This window comes from Aquila chrysaetos, chromosome 1, assembly GCF_900496995.4.
Source record: "Aquila chrysaetos chrysaetos chromosome 1, bAquChr1.4, whole genome shotgun sequence".
Lineage (NCBI taxonomy): Eukaryota > Metazoa > Chordata > Aves > Accipitriformes > Accipitridae > Aquila > Aquila chrysaetos.
Window position 1 is genome coordinate 26800194 of NC_044004.1, and position 15888 is coordinate 26816081.

The 15888-nt window shown below is 41.3% G+C and overlaps 1 protein-coding gene across 1 annotated transcript in view; it reads right to left on the bottom strand.

The window, feature by feature from the left end:
• APBB2 (amyloid beta precursor protein binding family B member 2) overlaps window positions 1-12497 on the bottom strand; it is a 156502-nt gene extending 144005 nt beyond the window's left edge. The window contains exon 1 of the mRNA XM_030035115.1: window positions 12415-12497. The gene's annotated coding sequence lies outside the window, so the exon portion shown is untranslated. The remainder of the gene's footprint in view (window positions 1-12414) is intronic.
• Window positions 12498-15888: the final 3391 nt, after the last annotated feature.

Genomic DNA, 15888 nt, shown 5'->3' on the forward strand with positions numbered 1-15888 from the left:
AGTGAAATCTGAATTTGCGAGTCAGGTCCTCTTTAAACAGGCATTATCATCTGTGCTCTAAGTACAAACTCTCCCAGTAACTGACTTCAGTTATTCATTCCTATTCTGAATACTATTATCACTGTATAATTCTTCCCAACCCTTCCTGATATTCTCCAGTACTTTCCAGCTTATGCTGCACACAACAGGGTGCTCCATCTTAGAGCATCCTTGATACCCATCATTCCAGGGCAAGGCACAGAGCTTACGGCACCGTGGGACAAGGCACTCGGCAATGCCAGCTTGGCTTCTCTGGCACTCTGCCTTTCAGCATCCTGCTTAGCCAACCGCTCTGCCAGCACTGCTGGCCTTCACGCAGCTTTTGCATTAGCCTGGGCATCCACTCATGCTGCAGATTTAGTACGCCATTAGAAGGGTGTCTTTGTCTCGCATCTGCATTGTTTCATACTATTTCTTTTACATTATTTTCACATATACAAGAAAATCTATATAGGAAAATTTGTCCAGCAGGAGACCAAACTGCATTCATTAAAGCTCAGGCAAGCTCTCAGGCTGCATGCTTAAAATGAGTGCGCTAAATAAGGAAGAATAAAAGGCTCGAGTCTCCAGTTTTAGTCATAATCAATTTTAATGACGCTGTTACAAGACCTCATAATTTTGGCTTCAAAGACAGCTAAAAGACAACGAAGAACCTTTAACTTAGGCAATGTGTACTAACAGAAATCATACTGATTCTGCACACCAGGACAACATATTCAAAACTTTTTGCACAATAGGTGCTTAGCTGTAAAAAGAGATCATCTCCGCTACCCTACAAGCCTCTGTCATTCTGGTGCAGGGAGTGGGGGGAAGGGGAGAATAAAGTTAAAAAAATATTACATCACATTTTTTTCCCCACACTAAAAGATCTTACGCAAGCCTATGAAAGGTTTGGAATAGATCATTATGTATGTGCTTGGTAGAATTTAAGGCAGAACCACTGCTAGAAGTAACTATCAGACCTGTCCCATCTCTATCACCTCAAATATAACAACTGTTAGGGTTGGGGGGGGGGTTCTTGTTGTTTGTTTTTTCTTTTTAACAAAACAGGGTCAGCGAGTATTTGGAGTATTTCTTACTCAGAATAGCCAGCAGCTAATAGAAAAAAAAAATCCTTATTTAGCTTATTCCCTTATTAATCATCTTTGCTGGCTAGCTGACCCACCATCTAGGGTTGATCTCTTAAGGAAGTAAAGCGGATGAAAAATAAGGCAGCTGTGGTCTCACAATTCTCGCAGAGAGAAAGATATTTAGATGAATTTTTTTTACTTAAAACTGCAGTTCAAGTGCTACACAGTATTTTCTCAATTCTCTACCTCTGATAGGGAGATCTATTAATGGAGCAATAACATGATGAAAAGAATGAGATTAATTTTCTGATCATCTTCAAAAACCAAGCATACATCTTCCTACTGTGTCATAAGATCTGCTATGAGGCTAAAACCTCTTACCTAACCCATATTCTTTTAGTATCTTTTAAAAAACAAAAACAAAACCACGAACTTGAGGCCACCGGTAAAAGAGATCCTGCAGCTTCTCCTGAGAAAATGATGATTAACTATTCTAGCAACAACGGGGAAAAAAAATATGCTTTCCACAGAAGAGAAATTAGGACGATAGAAGATACAAAATCGTTAGCTACACAAAGGTCAGAAGAACCACCACCTAAAGAGCAGACTCCAAAGATGGCTATGGGATGACAACAAATTTGGTACTTATATGCCAGATATGTTACTCTTGTATCATACACTTGCTTTCTGCACGGACCAATGACTTCCCATTGTTCTTAGTATGACCTCTGACTTCAGACCAGTGTTGACTACATCTTTGCCTTAACTTATGCAAACCTTTCCTTAACCATCCTATAAGCTTTAAAAGTTTATTCCCCTAAATCTAGCCATATTGTATCCTGCAACACACAAGCATATTTTTAATTAATTTGAAAAACCCTTTCCAACAATTGCAGACAAACCATGACATCCAAAGAACTACATGCTGTAGGACTGCACTCAGCATTTCTACTCTGTTAAAAAAAAAAAAAAAAAAAAAAAAAAAAAAAACCAAAACAAACAAAAAAACCCACCAACAAACATTTCTTAGTAATAACTTCTGCTCATGTATGATTACACAGCCAAGAAGTACAATATATGCTCACAAGTCTGATGTGGTAATTATTCATTAAATAAATAAATCCAAGATTTTTATTTATTTGATTTATTTTAAAATATAAATGAAGCTGCTTGATTAGGAAGCTCTTTCAAAAGACAATCACTTTAAAAGTGTCTTCTTTAACAAAATAACAACAATAAGGCTGCAGATTAATTAATAACTATATTGCTATGCCCAAAATATGCTCATTTAGGTTCTAAGTTCTCCATTCCTAAGGTTTTAAGACCTAGATTTTTATTAGCAAGTGTTGGTTTTTCTTAAATAAGCTCATACATATACACATGAGAGGCAGCTATGTCTGTATCAAATAAAAAATTCTCTAAATGAATTTCCTCTTGAGTTGGAAGGAAATTTTCCTACAGGACATCACACATACTTAACTGCACTGCCAAATGGTTGTATTTACACTTCATGTCAATACCAAAAAGTCAAACTACAGAAATTAATATGTTGCTGCAATATTGCCGAGTCTTCAGTAAAATACCCTGCACGTTGCTACAAGCACTTTCATTAAAACACAGGAAATAACATCTCAGAACAGACCTGATAGCAGCTATTACCAGATGCTCCAAAAGGAAGCAACAAAATTCACCCTAGTAACGTTCCCTCACCCTAGCTCACTTATTTCCCTATCATTTTTGGCTATGAATTAAAACCTCCTACCATCCCCTTGTTTTAACTAAGGCCTCAATTCCAGAGAATTACATCGAATTTTTTTCCCCCAGTACACTGAATTTTTTCCAATTCATGCAGAACCATCCACACCAGCAAGAAACTGAGGGTCATCATAGAATCATGGAATGGTTTGGGTTGGAAGGGACCTTAAAGATCATCTAGTTCCAACCCCCCTGCCATGGGTAGGGACATCTTTCACTGGACCACGTTGCTCAAAGACCTATCCAACCTGAACTTGAACAATTCCAGGGATGGGGCATCCACAACTTCTCTGGGCAACCTGTTCCAGTGTCTCATCACCCTCATGACAAAAAACTTCTTCCTTATATCCAATCTAAATCTACCTTCTTTCAGTTTAAAACTGTTACCCCTTGTCCTATCACTACAGGCCCTACTAAAAAGTCTGTCCCTATCCTTCTTAGGAGCCCCCTTTAAGTACTGAAAGGCTCTAATAAGGTCTCCCTGGAGCCTTCTCTTCTCCAGGCTGAACAACCCCAACTCTCTCAGCCTGTCTTCATAGGAGAGGTGCTCCAGACCTCTATCATTTTTGTGGCCCTCCTCTGGACTCGCTCCAACAGGTCCATGTCCTTCCTATGTTGCAGGCCCCAGAGCCAAATGCATCATACATAACCACAGTGAGAGGGATCTCATCTCTCAACGCTGTGCTCCCAATTGAATTTAACATGGAATAAGACTTTTTTTTTTCCCTGCAAATAAAAGATTGCCCTGGATATACACTGCAGTGCTTCGTCCTACCACCCCCGAATTCCCAACACACCCACTCATGCTGTACCAAGAATGCCAGCTATGTTCAGCATTTTGCTTGGATGTACTGCAGGAATCTAGGGTCAGCAGTAGCCACAGGTGGTCAAATTTACTCAAAACAGTTAAGTTAATCAATACAGAAAAAAAAAAATTTAACCTCTTCAACAGAGACAGTGAGGTTTGATAGCTTCTTAAATGACTACTGATAATGACTAGAAGCACAAGAGTGATGGCTTGGACAGGAAAGTTCTGGAGCTGTCTGTGTATTGATTTTATCTGGCTAAACTGTGACAAAAGATGCAAAGTATTATGAAATTAAAAATTAAAAAGAAGGTGCTCTACAACAACAAGCGAAGCATGTAATAGAACAAATTGAACTGAAGTACTGATGGAGAAGTCTCAAGAAAGCCTCCAGTAAATCAATGGGAATTTAGCCACTTATCTCACTGAACCTAGATTGAGGTCTGTGCCACAACTGAAAAATAAAATTCGAAACTCTTTTGGAGCTTACAAGTGTTTTTCCTCACACATGCCACCTCCAAGAGGTCTTGGAACCTGTCAGAGTACAAGTGCTGAGTTACTGCTCTAGAAACAAAATCACCACCAAGTCACACCAAGGTTGAAAACAGACTGCTAAAGTGGGACCACCTGAAAGTCAAAACATGAGAACTCTCTACCAGACCCTTCAAAACCTAAATGGTGACAGAAGTTGCTAGAAAGCAGTATCAGAAGTGAGCATCTACAGCCTCAGCTGAAGTCCACAGAAGCCAAGAAGAATTCCCATTGTTTCCAGTTTACCCACCCAGGAAGCTGGCTGTGCTTAGAGCCACTGGGGGAGAACCAGTGGCTCCAAGACTTCATTAGACATGTGAGAGTGTGCACGCGTATATACATATGTGTAAGTATGCATGTGGATGGACACAAGCACACATTTTAGATGCCTGCGAGGCCAGTCAAGGCGGAGTCTTCAATTTAAAATCAACTTATTCCCATAGTCAAAAGCAACAGTGGAATTTAGTATTGCTATTAAGCACAGTATAAACTCAAAATCTGCATAAACAAGAGCTCAAACTGTCTTTAAATTCACGCAGGCAGAACTTAAATGGCATATAGAGTCCTGGACTCAACAGGTTAAACTCTGAGTACGAACAGGCAATGCTCACCTCAGCTTAAGGAATCATTCCAGGGACATTCAGCTGCAGAAACTAGAAGTCCCAGTTGCTGTTCCACACCCAGCAGAATGAAATGCTTTATGTAACAGTACAGTTTTACATCTATGCTGATTTAAGCCAACTGTCCCTTTCAGCAGCAGTTGGCCTTTAGACTGGCTCAGGCACCTCATCACAGCGACACTGTCACATGGATGCATCTTCTTTGAAGGGTTAGTTTTCAGCTGGGTCCTCAATTTGATCAGCTTGGATGGGAGGCCACAAGGGTGTCAGGGAAGAGGAAAAGACATGTTGTAATAGCTTGAAGATGGACAGACACCCTTTAATAGTTGCTGTTGGCAACAGCTTTTAAAACGGTAATTTTGGAGCAGTCCAAAGTGATGCAAAACTGTGCCCATAATCTTTCACCACGCCTTTAAACTTCATTGAAAGATGTCACATCTGGCACATGCAACAGGCCAGGAGCACCATCAGCACTAATGACTCAGATGACACACATAACCTCACCAGTGCTCGACTCTTTATCTTGCCCACTCCAGGTTTTCAGTGTTGTTTAAAAATAGGAGGGGGAAGAGAAAAAAAAAGAAAAAAAAAGAAAGAAAAAAAAAAAGAAATCTCATTGAGATCATATCTGAAGCTTACAGAAATCCACACATGGGTTCATATAAATTTCAGATGGGAGCCTGATCTAATTTCAGCACAGACAAATAGGTCCTCCTCCTTCTCTGAAGGCCCAGAAGGAGGATGAAGTAGCTAACATAGGGACAGCCCTGCTCACTCCTTGCCACCTGGGAAAGGAAGGGAAGGGTGACCCCAACATCAGTCAAGAAAAAGTGTCATGTGTCGTCCCCAACCCCCTGCAAAGGATCTAGAAGTATCTGGCATACACTGCCCATAGTAACAAGCATTTTTAAAGAGATGCCTTTTGTCAGAAACATCAGCCAGGCTGCACAATACCCAGAAGCCCTGGGAGTCTCAGCAGATGCAGGAGGTAGAGCACAACAAGCAGCAACGGGGTTTCACTTAGAGAAACATCACGGAAGTCCCTATACACGGGATACCTGGTCAGAGAAATATTTACGTGACTAAGAGATGCCAGTGCTCCTGCAACTTTAACAGTTTATGCAATAGTTGTAATACTGTTAGAGTAAAAATAAGGATAAAGGTTAAGAAAGCACCAACACAATAGTTCAAAGGCAGCTGAAGTTTAGAAAACGTAACAGAAACCAGGGAAGCATTCTGCATCTCTTCCTAAGGAAGACAGGGCCACAAGCAAAGGTACTTTCAGTCACAGTAATTTAAGCATCAGGTCTTAAATCAATGGAGAATGCTTTGGTGTAAGTGAGGGGAAAACCTTGCTCCCAGCAGTAATTAGCAGACAAAACCTGTTCCCAGCGAAATCAGTGGGGCTAGGTTTCTGCACCCTGTTTCCAAAATCAAAACCAGTGGGTTTTTTATACTCCTTTGCAGTTACCTATATATTTGGCCAGGTCTTTATCAAATCAAATTTTTTTGAGAAATCAATGCATTAAATAAGTAATTTTTTTAAAAAACCACCACATACCTTCCTTATAATATGCCAAGACAGATATGTGTTTAAAACCCGATTTGAGAGTATGTCTTAAAATTCCCAGTGCATTTGTGCCAGTCATCATCTGCCACCTGATGTCCTGGGTATTTATTACTGATCATCTTTCTAATTAATCCTCTTTCTGTCTGTACTTCTAACAAACAGCTTGTGAACTCACCTAAAGATAGTCTGCTAAAAGAAAGAAAAAGATCTATTTCTAGTTACCAAAAAAAAAAAAAAAAAAAATCCATCATTAGTATAGCACAGGCATACTGCCGTATGTTTAAACCTTAACACAGAGGATTATTAAAAAACCCAGTTACTGCCATTGAGCAAGTATTCCTAACAGACAGGCTTTGCTGCTCATATTCTTGCAAGATCACTGTATCAAACCAGCTGAAAACGCATAATACTTTTAAAAGCTCACCATACTCAATGAAATACTACTCTAGCAGATAAAGTCCCAATGAGGGATACCTGCATGCAAAACGTACACTGCAGAGGTCATTAACTGGCAGCAGACCACTAGATTACGAACTACATCCTTCTTTGTTGATCATCATACAGGCACATGAAGATTTACGTTTAAATTTAACACAATCCTAATGTGGCTGGTACAGTCAGCAAAAACAGAGCTTTCAAACCTAACAGCATGGTGTAGCTAAGTTATGGCAAGAGTAAGTTGACTATGGCACTGCATTGGCTGAGAATGGGGTAGTTACCTCACACCTAATGAAGATTAAACATACAACCCGAAGAGGCACTTCCAGAGGGCTGACAGACCAAAAAGCACCAGCAGCTTCTCTTTCCACTTTCTGGATAAGAAACCAGTGATAAGGAAGAAGAGAACACTTAAAACCCACAAGCAGGTGCCACCTTTTTCACAAAACGACTTTCAAAAATCCTGTAATGCCCCCAAAAATCCGTAACTGGGCTAATTCTGTGATTCCTGACAGCCAGGAAAGGAAGTGACTATGCTTTGTATAAGCCAAGCAAAGACTTCTATTATGACGGCTTAAATAAAACAGACCCCAAGAGAGGAACTAAGTGTTACTCGAGTCATCTGGCACAATTCCCCTGTCTCAGGTGCAACAGACACCAACGCTCTCAGACCGGGGACAGCATTTCCTTGCCAGGGTCATGTCCACTTCCCTCTTGGTAAAGAATACTTTTAAGTAATTTCAGTTCTGCCATGTATGTTCTGATGGCTTATTTGTAATCGCTTATGCTTCTCAAAAAAAGAGAGGCTATCAGGTAAAAAAATGAAGCCAAACCATCTCCTCACTTCACTAATTTTGGGAGAGATCAATGCTGACATTAAAATGGACAAAAAGACTTCTGAAGGATACCTTTTCAAGATGGCAATCCTCTTTTCCTTCAAATCAGCACTTCTCTTCCAAAGCCAGGTCACTGGGGTGGGTCAACCCTGGCTGGATGCCAGGTGCCTACCGAAGCCACTCTATCACTCCCCTCCTCAACTGGACAGGGGAGAGAAAACATAACAAAAGGCTCACGGGTTGAAAGAAGGACAGGGAGATCACTCAGCAATTACTGTCACGGGCAAAACAGACTCAACTTGGGGAAATTAGTTTAATTTATTGACAATCAAATCAGAGTAGGGTAATGAGAAATAAAACCAAATCTTAAAAACACACACACACACCCCCCCCTTCTTCCCAGGCTCAACTTTACTCCCAATTTCTCTACCTCCTCCCCTCAAGTGGCACAGGGGGACCAGGAATGGGGGTTGTGGTCAGTTCATCACACGTTGTCTCTGCCGCTCTTTCCTCCTCACTCTCTTTCCCTGCTCCAGCATGGGGTCCCTCCCAGGCGAGACAGTCCTCCATGAACTTCTCCAGCGTAAGTCCACGAACTGCTCCAGCATGGGTCCCTTCCACGGGGTGCAGTCCTTCAGGCAGAGACTGCTCCAGCGTGGGTCCCCCGTGGGGTCACAAGTCCTGCCAGAAAACCTGCTCCAGCATGGGCTCCTCTCTCCACGGGTCCATAGGTCCTGCCCAGGAGCCTGCTCCAGTGCGGGCTTCCCACAGGGTCACAGCCTCCTTCGGGCATCCGCCTGCTCTGGCGTGGGGTCCTCCACGGGCTCCACCGTGGACCTCCATGGGCTGCAGGGGGACAGCCTGCCTCACCATGGTCTTCACCACGGGCTGCAGGGGAATCTCTGCTCCGGTGCCTGGAGCACCTCCTCCCCCTGCTGCTTCACTGACCTGGGGGTCTGCAGAGTGGTTTCTCTCACATACTCTCACTCTTCTCTCCGGCTGCATTTGCACAGGGTTTTTTTTCCCCCTTCTTAAATCTGTTATCCCAGAGGCACTACCACCATCGCTGATGGACTCGACCTTGGCCGGCGGCGGGTCCATCTTGGAGCTGGCTGGCATCGGCTCCATCGGACACAGGGGAAGCTTCTAGCAGCTTCTCACAGAAGCCACCCCTGTAGCCCCCCCGGCTACCAAAACCTTGCCACACAAACCCAGTGCAGTCACAGAGGCCCGTTAGGCCGAGGTGCTGCCAGGCCTCCCCCTGCAGCCCAGGCTGCAGCCAGCGCCACGCTTGCCTTCCCCTGCCCTTTCTGAACTCCAGTGCCAGTCAACAAGTTACCAGCCAAACTGTGTTTATACCATGGATAGTCTAAACAACTACTTCAAAACTTTGTTCTTGGAGTTTAACCTACACATCACAACGAAACAGAGGGCATCTGCCTGCAAATACAAATACACAGGGTAGCAGATGCCCTTTCCAAACATATGCTGTGTTTTCTATCCAGCTGTGAAGAAGAAAGGTTTGGTTTTAAATAGTGACTAAAAATTCTGTTGTTTACCATTTTTCATTTAAAAAGTACAACTGTTGCTTTGAAATTAACATCAATTTTCTGATGCACGAAACACAACCAACAGTATAATTTAACCCAACTTAGACCAAGCCTATCTTTGCCTGATGAAGATACAAGGTACCATAAAAGTTTAAAATACTGTACTTCCTTTGCATATTTACAAATGCAATTCCTTTAAAAATAACTGTTGAAAACACTTTTCTCTCAATTTGTCTATTACACAAGCAAAGCTTTTTCTAAATTTTACTAAATAAAATAACAGCTAGAAACTAAAGAAATCACCTACACACACCTTTTTACTGCAGACCTTCCCCATGACAAAGAATGTAGCTTATTCACCTGTATATAGCTACAACAGGGCCTTGTTCAGAGTAAAGGTGGCAGTCAAGTTTTATGCAAAAAGAAAAAAGCGATGGTGATTACTGGAAGTAATGAAACATAAGAACAGTGATTACAGCTGGAAAAAGGACAGATACTACAGAGACTTTAAACAACTGATTTTATTTGACCTGATAGTGCTAAAAGACCAGATTCTTCTTTTGCACTTAAAACTTGTTTCTCAAGCCTCCATCTCTTCTTCAGAGATGCAGTTTAGCAAGGATAGTTTCCTTTTTTGCACAGTAAGAGAGCACACCTGGAATGCCAATACACTTCAGACTTCCTTAGACTGAATCACCCTCTCAAGTACTGTAAAAGGTAAATACCTGCAACCGTTAAGCCATGTGAGGCGTATTCCTATTAGTTAGCTACAACTTACCTAATACTTACAGGCATCTCTATTTTTTTATTTATTTATTTATCAGTTGAAACAGTGTCACTTACGAGACTTCTTTAAATACTAAGCTAATGAAAAATCATAGCTGAGGCGAAACACAGAGTAACAGCTCAGAGAATGGAAGATCAAGGATTTTATTTTACTACTAGCAGTGAGAGGGGCCTTGTACAAATTGCTTAAGCTCACTATAGGATGGTTTAAAAACCTACTAAAAACCACAACCACCACAAGTAGTACCTGTGGCTTCTTGACAGGTGTGTTAACCTGGAAGAGAGAACCTGTAACATCCTTTACAAGTGTGTTAGTAACTCATTTTGACACTGCTTAGAGACCCTCCATTGAGGTATATCCTGTGCACAAAACATGGAGTCAGAAGAGTTCTCCTCTCCACCATTTCCAAACGAGAGAACCATAGCAAGGTACAAGAAAGTGGTAAACCAGTAAACGAGACATAAGAGCCACACAAAACCAAAGTCACCTATTACTCACAAATAAGAATATCTCAACAGTCAGAGGAGACTCAGGCTAACCGTTCTTACACCAAAGCCCCTGCAAGATAAGATGGATCTTCAGGAATTGAGCCAAACCTGCCCACACGAGGCAGGCAAGATGAGTGAAGAGCCTGCTGTCACCTACTGTTGTAATGCAGCTCGCTGCCTAGAATCACACATCTTCGGATATTCTTAACTCCTAATTTCCAGGACAGGAGGGGCTTGCTGAAAGTCTGCAAAACATCTCCAGAGCCACTGATGAAAGATAATATCCAAGTACACATTATCATCAGTAAACCTAAGCTATTCTTTTATTTTGTGCTCTTACAGTTTCCTTCATTTCAGATAAAGGTTAGGCACTTTATAACAAAACAAAAATAACAAGCAAACAAACAAACAAAAAAAGCAGCTATATAAAGATTAAGTGATAAATGAAGCAGCAATTTATGCTAGCTAATAACAAAACAAATCTACTGTATCAGTTAAACATTCTGAGAGATAAGAATAAACCGGTAATAAACAGCCACATTTGAGTGAAGCACAAAGCTAATGTTAAGATTAATCTTAACTCATAGAAAACCCAAGGGTCTATAAATGGTCCTGACCCAATAGCATTTCTTCTAAAGCAATCCACTCAGTTGCTCTGTTTGGTGGAACACAACTGTGAACAACAATAAACGTGAGACTGAACAATTTACAAACTACACGATAATGTATATGTCCAAGGCAATGACTGGAGTGTGTAAGGAGCTATCGCTTTCTTAACAGAGCTACTCTTTCAATTAACTACTGCACCAGCTCTCTAGTGATCAACACTGCAATCCACAGAAGCAACTTCCAACAGCAAGATGTCTCAAAAGAGGGTAGTTTTAATCCTCACTCATTTTACTACACTAAGGTTGAGTTGTGAGCAAACATGCAGCAAATTAAGTGAACTTCTTGTTTTAGGTCAAGAAATAGTATAAAGAGCTCAAGACTGATCAATTGTTAAGGCGCCATGAATCACAATTTTCCCATAGCAATTACAGGAAATGATGCTCAGTGTCTTACAGGATATAACCAGATCCTTACAGGACAACACCTACAACAACTAAATAACATTATCAAAATGCACCTACTTATACAGGCTTTTCTAAAGCATCTAACACTGATGCAAAGTTCCATGAAAGGATAAATCTTTCATGGTGAAAGGGAGAGACCTGAACTCATGCACATCTTAGCTCTCCCTAGAGATGCTGCTGCTGCAGCGTAACCAACTGCGAGTACCAGCTGTCAGAATAGCTGTCAAACACAATGACTGATTTAAACCTGATACCAGCTGCAGCAGTCTTACACAGCACAAAAGCTTTATACTGCTGATGCTTACACTAGAGAAGTATTAAAAACATTTATTCTCAAAGTCCATTCACGTTTTGCAGCACTTCCTTTTCTGACAGATTACTACAGTATAGTGTGTATCTGATGTCTGCAAAACTCAAGGCCAACCCGGTGTCAAAGGTCCTTAAGCTGGCAGTGGCACAGAATGGCTGCAATTTAAAATGAACAAGAAATTGCACCATCTAATCAACAGGATAATTAGTGTATATTTACTTTGTCAGAGGAAGAAAAACAGGGTGAGTAAAAAAGGTTCAGTAACCACTCTGCTGCTGGAGGAAAAGCCAGGTTCTGTACAGGCAAGGAGCAATTTCTCACAGTACTATTTCTTGTGAGCACGCAACACAGGTCAGCCTCCTCCTCATCACACCTGAAAGGAGACCCAAAGGACTAATACTTCTGGGAATTCACACCCACAACACAAGCATAAAATAAGCAGCAGGTTTACCAGCCAATCAGGAGCACAGACCAGAAACAGCAGCAACAGCAATACACTGCAAGATACTAAGGATTCAAGAGTAAAAAAGCTGCATTTTTACCTACTATGAAGCGCTGAATGGAGATGAATACCCACTGCATTTCAATGTCTGTCTTCAGCCTGGGTAAATCCAGTTTGCAAGAGCCCTGACAGATGATCTCTTCCCTATCCCAAGAAACTTCAGATGTTTCTGGAAAAATAAAACCCAACGCATCCAAAATCCAACACTGCTGTGCCCAGTGAAACAACAGAACTATGAAAGTTTGGCTACTCTGCAATGGGTCCTTCTCCCCTTTCATAAAAAATGCTTTAATTTGGATTTTCAGAGTGCTTCTGTTCAGTGAGGTTCCCACTTACCTGGTGGGCTCAGCACACCCTGAGCCTCCCAGACTATGTCGGGGCTAAGGCAAGGTTTCTCACACCTCCTGATCCTCCTGTGGCTGTTCTGGCACCCATTTAATTGGGCAGGGAGCCTACACAGGGAATTAACCCAGCAGAACATGCAGGGGGGCAGAGGGAGTAGGACAAACCCAGACAGTGTATTTAACTTCCAGTGACTGATTAAAAAAAAAAAAAAAAAAAAAAAAACCAAACAAAAAAACCCCACCAAACCCAGAGCTAGCTGAAACAAGGGGGCAGGGCCACATCATGCAACATGTGGAAAAAAAACACCACCAAAAAAAAAAAAAAAAAAAAAGGAATAAGGATAGCCTCTTCCAGCAGTAACTTACTGGCTTAGCTGTAATATTAATTTTCATTCTACTCAGAGCCACTTCACTAAAAGGATGCTCTTCAGTCTGTGAGAACTCCTCTCCCAGAAAGCCTTCTGTACCCATATACACTCATCCTCTCTCAGTTTCAATTGTAACTGAAGAAATTCAGTTGAAGCTCTTATTTCTGCAGCACTCGAAACTGAACGGCTTACACACCTACATGCAGTTCTTAAAACCACAGGGCTGCAAACTTTGGTGATTTCATTTGACACTCCAAGTTATGTAATTTAAAAATGAGCAAATACAGAAAAAAGCAGTATTGTTTCTCTGAAAGCAGCGTAACTCTATCTCCTCATTCACCACCATGCTAAGTTATGTCCTGTGTACCTGGATGTCCTGGTTTTGGCTGGGATAGAGTTAATTTCTTCCTAGTAGCTGGTATAGTGTTATACCTTGGATTCAGTATGAGAAGAATGTTGATAACACACTGATGTTTTCAGTTGCTGCTCAGTAGTGTTTAGACTAAGTCAAGGATTTTTCAGCTTCTCATGCCCAGCCAGCAAGAAGGCTGGAGGGGCACAAGAAGTTGGCACAGGATACAGCCAGGGCAGCTGACCCAAAGTGGCCAAAGGGGTATTCCATACCATGTGACGTCACGTCTAGTATATAAACAGGGGGGAGTGAGGCTGGGGGGATCGCCGCTTGGGGACTAACTGGGCATCAGTCAGCAGGTGGTGAGCAATTTCATTGTGCATCACTTGTATATACCAATCCTATTATTATTATTATTATTATTATTGTTATTTTATTATTATGATTATTAGTTTCTTCCTTTCTGTTCTATTAAACTGTTCTTATCTCAATCCACAAGTTTTACTTTTTTTTCTCCGATTCTCTCCCCCATCCCACTGGGTGGGGGGGAAGTGAGTGAGCAGCTGCATGGTGCTTAGTTGCTGGCTGGGGTTAAACCACGACACTGGACATGGCTCATGAGTAGTGCATGTAGATCGTGCATTGACCTCCCTGCTCTCATTGAAGTTGGAAGCTGAGGACTTTAAAAATTTTCACCTTTATTTTCTAACCTTCAGCAATTCTGTGCTGTTTTGTGAATCTCTGTTCCTTTGAAGAGGGGAACATGGAAGAGCCCTTAACCTAAGAATGTTTGAATTTTGGTAATAGTTGAGGAAACTGAAAAATAAATAATAAATTAATTAAATATTAAATGAGAAACTCTTTTATTGTGAGGACAGAAAAAGAGCCAATAGCTACAAGCAGTCAAATGCCATGTATAAACCAGAAGTCCAAAAAAGCATACGATTAGTTTGCAGCTGAAATTGTTTCAAATGCAATTAAGTGGATTTCAAGCTACATTTATATTGGTGCACTAGACTATAATTACATGGCAGTGCTGTATCCAAATTCAACTTTTCTTTATCATATTACGCCTTAGTGAGAAGTGCTTTCAATTTTGATGAGTTAGTGGAGGAAAAGAAATGCAACACCATATTAGCACAAATCTAAGGCAAGAAAAACTTAGCTAAAATTCCACCATCTACTATTTTTGCAAGCGTCTAAAAACACAGCTAATCATCAACTGATACAATAGTTGCTAGATTTGCTGAGTGGGCTTCTTAGAAAGCAGCACATGGGAAAAAAAAGGCAAAATTGCAGATCCATTAAAAAAATCACTTTGAGTTCAATCAGTTTCTTAACACAAAATTTTTGTAAAATTGCTACTGAAACAACTATTTCCCCTTTGGCAGGACATCAAGAAAACAGACTTGAAACATTATCAAATGACCATTAAATAATAAATATGTCCCCCAGATCCTTTTGACTTCAAAAAGAAATTCTCTCAGCCATGGTGAACAATGCCTGTATTATTTCTCCTCACTTTCAGAGGTACATTCAGGCACCAATCCTCCACGGGAAGGTATCTGATTTCTCTACAAAGGCACCTCAATCTAGGCACATTGGTCAGACCAGACCAGAGTGACACAAAGGTGAAGCACCCTCCATGGCCATTTCTGCAGCATGCACAGTGCAGAGCTGAAGGACAGCAACAGAGCAGCACCAACCTCACTGAATTGACGACACAGTCACTGAGAAAGAAAAGCAGACCTCCCAACACTGTCCTCATGCAACATCATCCCATTCATTTAAAAGGTGCCTGCATTTTCTGAACAAATACAGCAAAATCGACAACATCTGCAAAAGCCTCAGCACTCCCCAGATAAGAAGTGCCAACCACCTCACCCAGCCAGACTGGCCTGGGCAAGGTGAGAAGTGGGAACAGTAAGGAAAAAAAAAAAAAAAAAAAAAAAAAATTCAAGAAAGTGGCATTAGACTCCCCATCCGGAATTGCTGCCTGGTTTTCACCGAACCTGCACCAAGATGTTAAGTAGCTATTAGAATGCCAACACCCAAAGAAGTACTGCACAGAATTATCCAGTCCAACACATGAACATGATGTAGGTGTGGGAACTGTATTTGGGTTAATTACAGATGACCAGTAGAGCTAACTTAGAAACTTCCAAGAGCACAGCATCTCAGGAGTACAGCTACATTGCTTAGAGAGCTGTTGGGAAACCATACCAGCTCAGATTTGCCCATAAAAATCCCCAGTTTGCCCATATATCACATAGAGCAGATGCTTTTTGGTTTCCCTCAGCTGCGTGCTGATGTAAGGGCACAGCTCAGTGACCTGGCTCTGGAAATCTGTAAATTTCCATTTTGCCTTTTAGATTCAGTTTTTAATCATCAGGAGAAAAAAAAAAATCCTCTGCTTTGTAAAAATGCAAAACATTTTTATTCCTGTTACC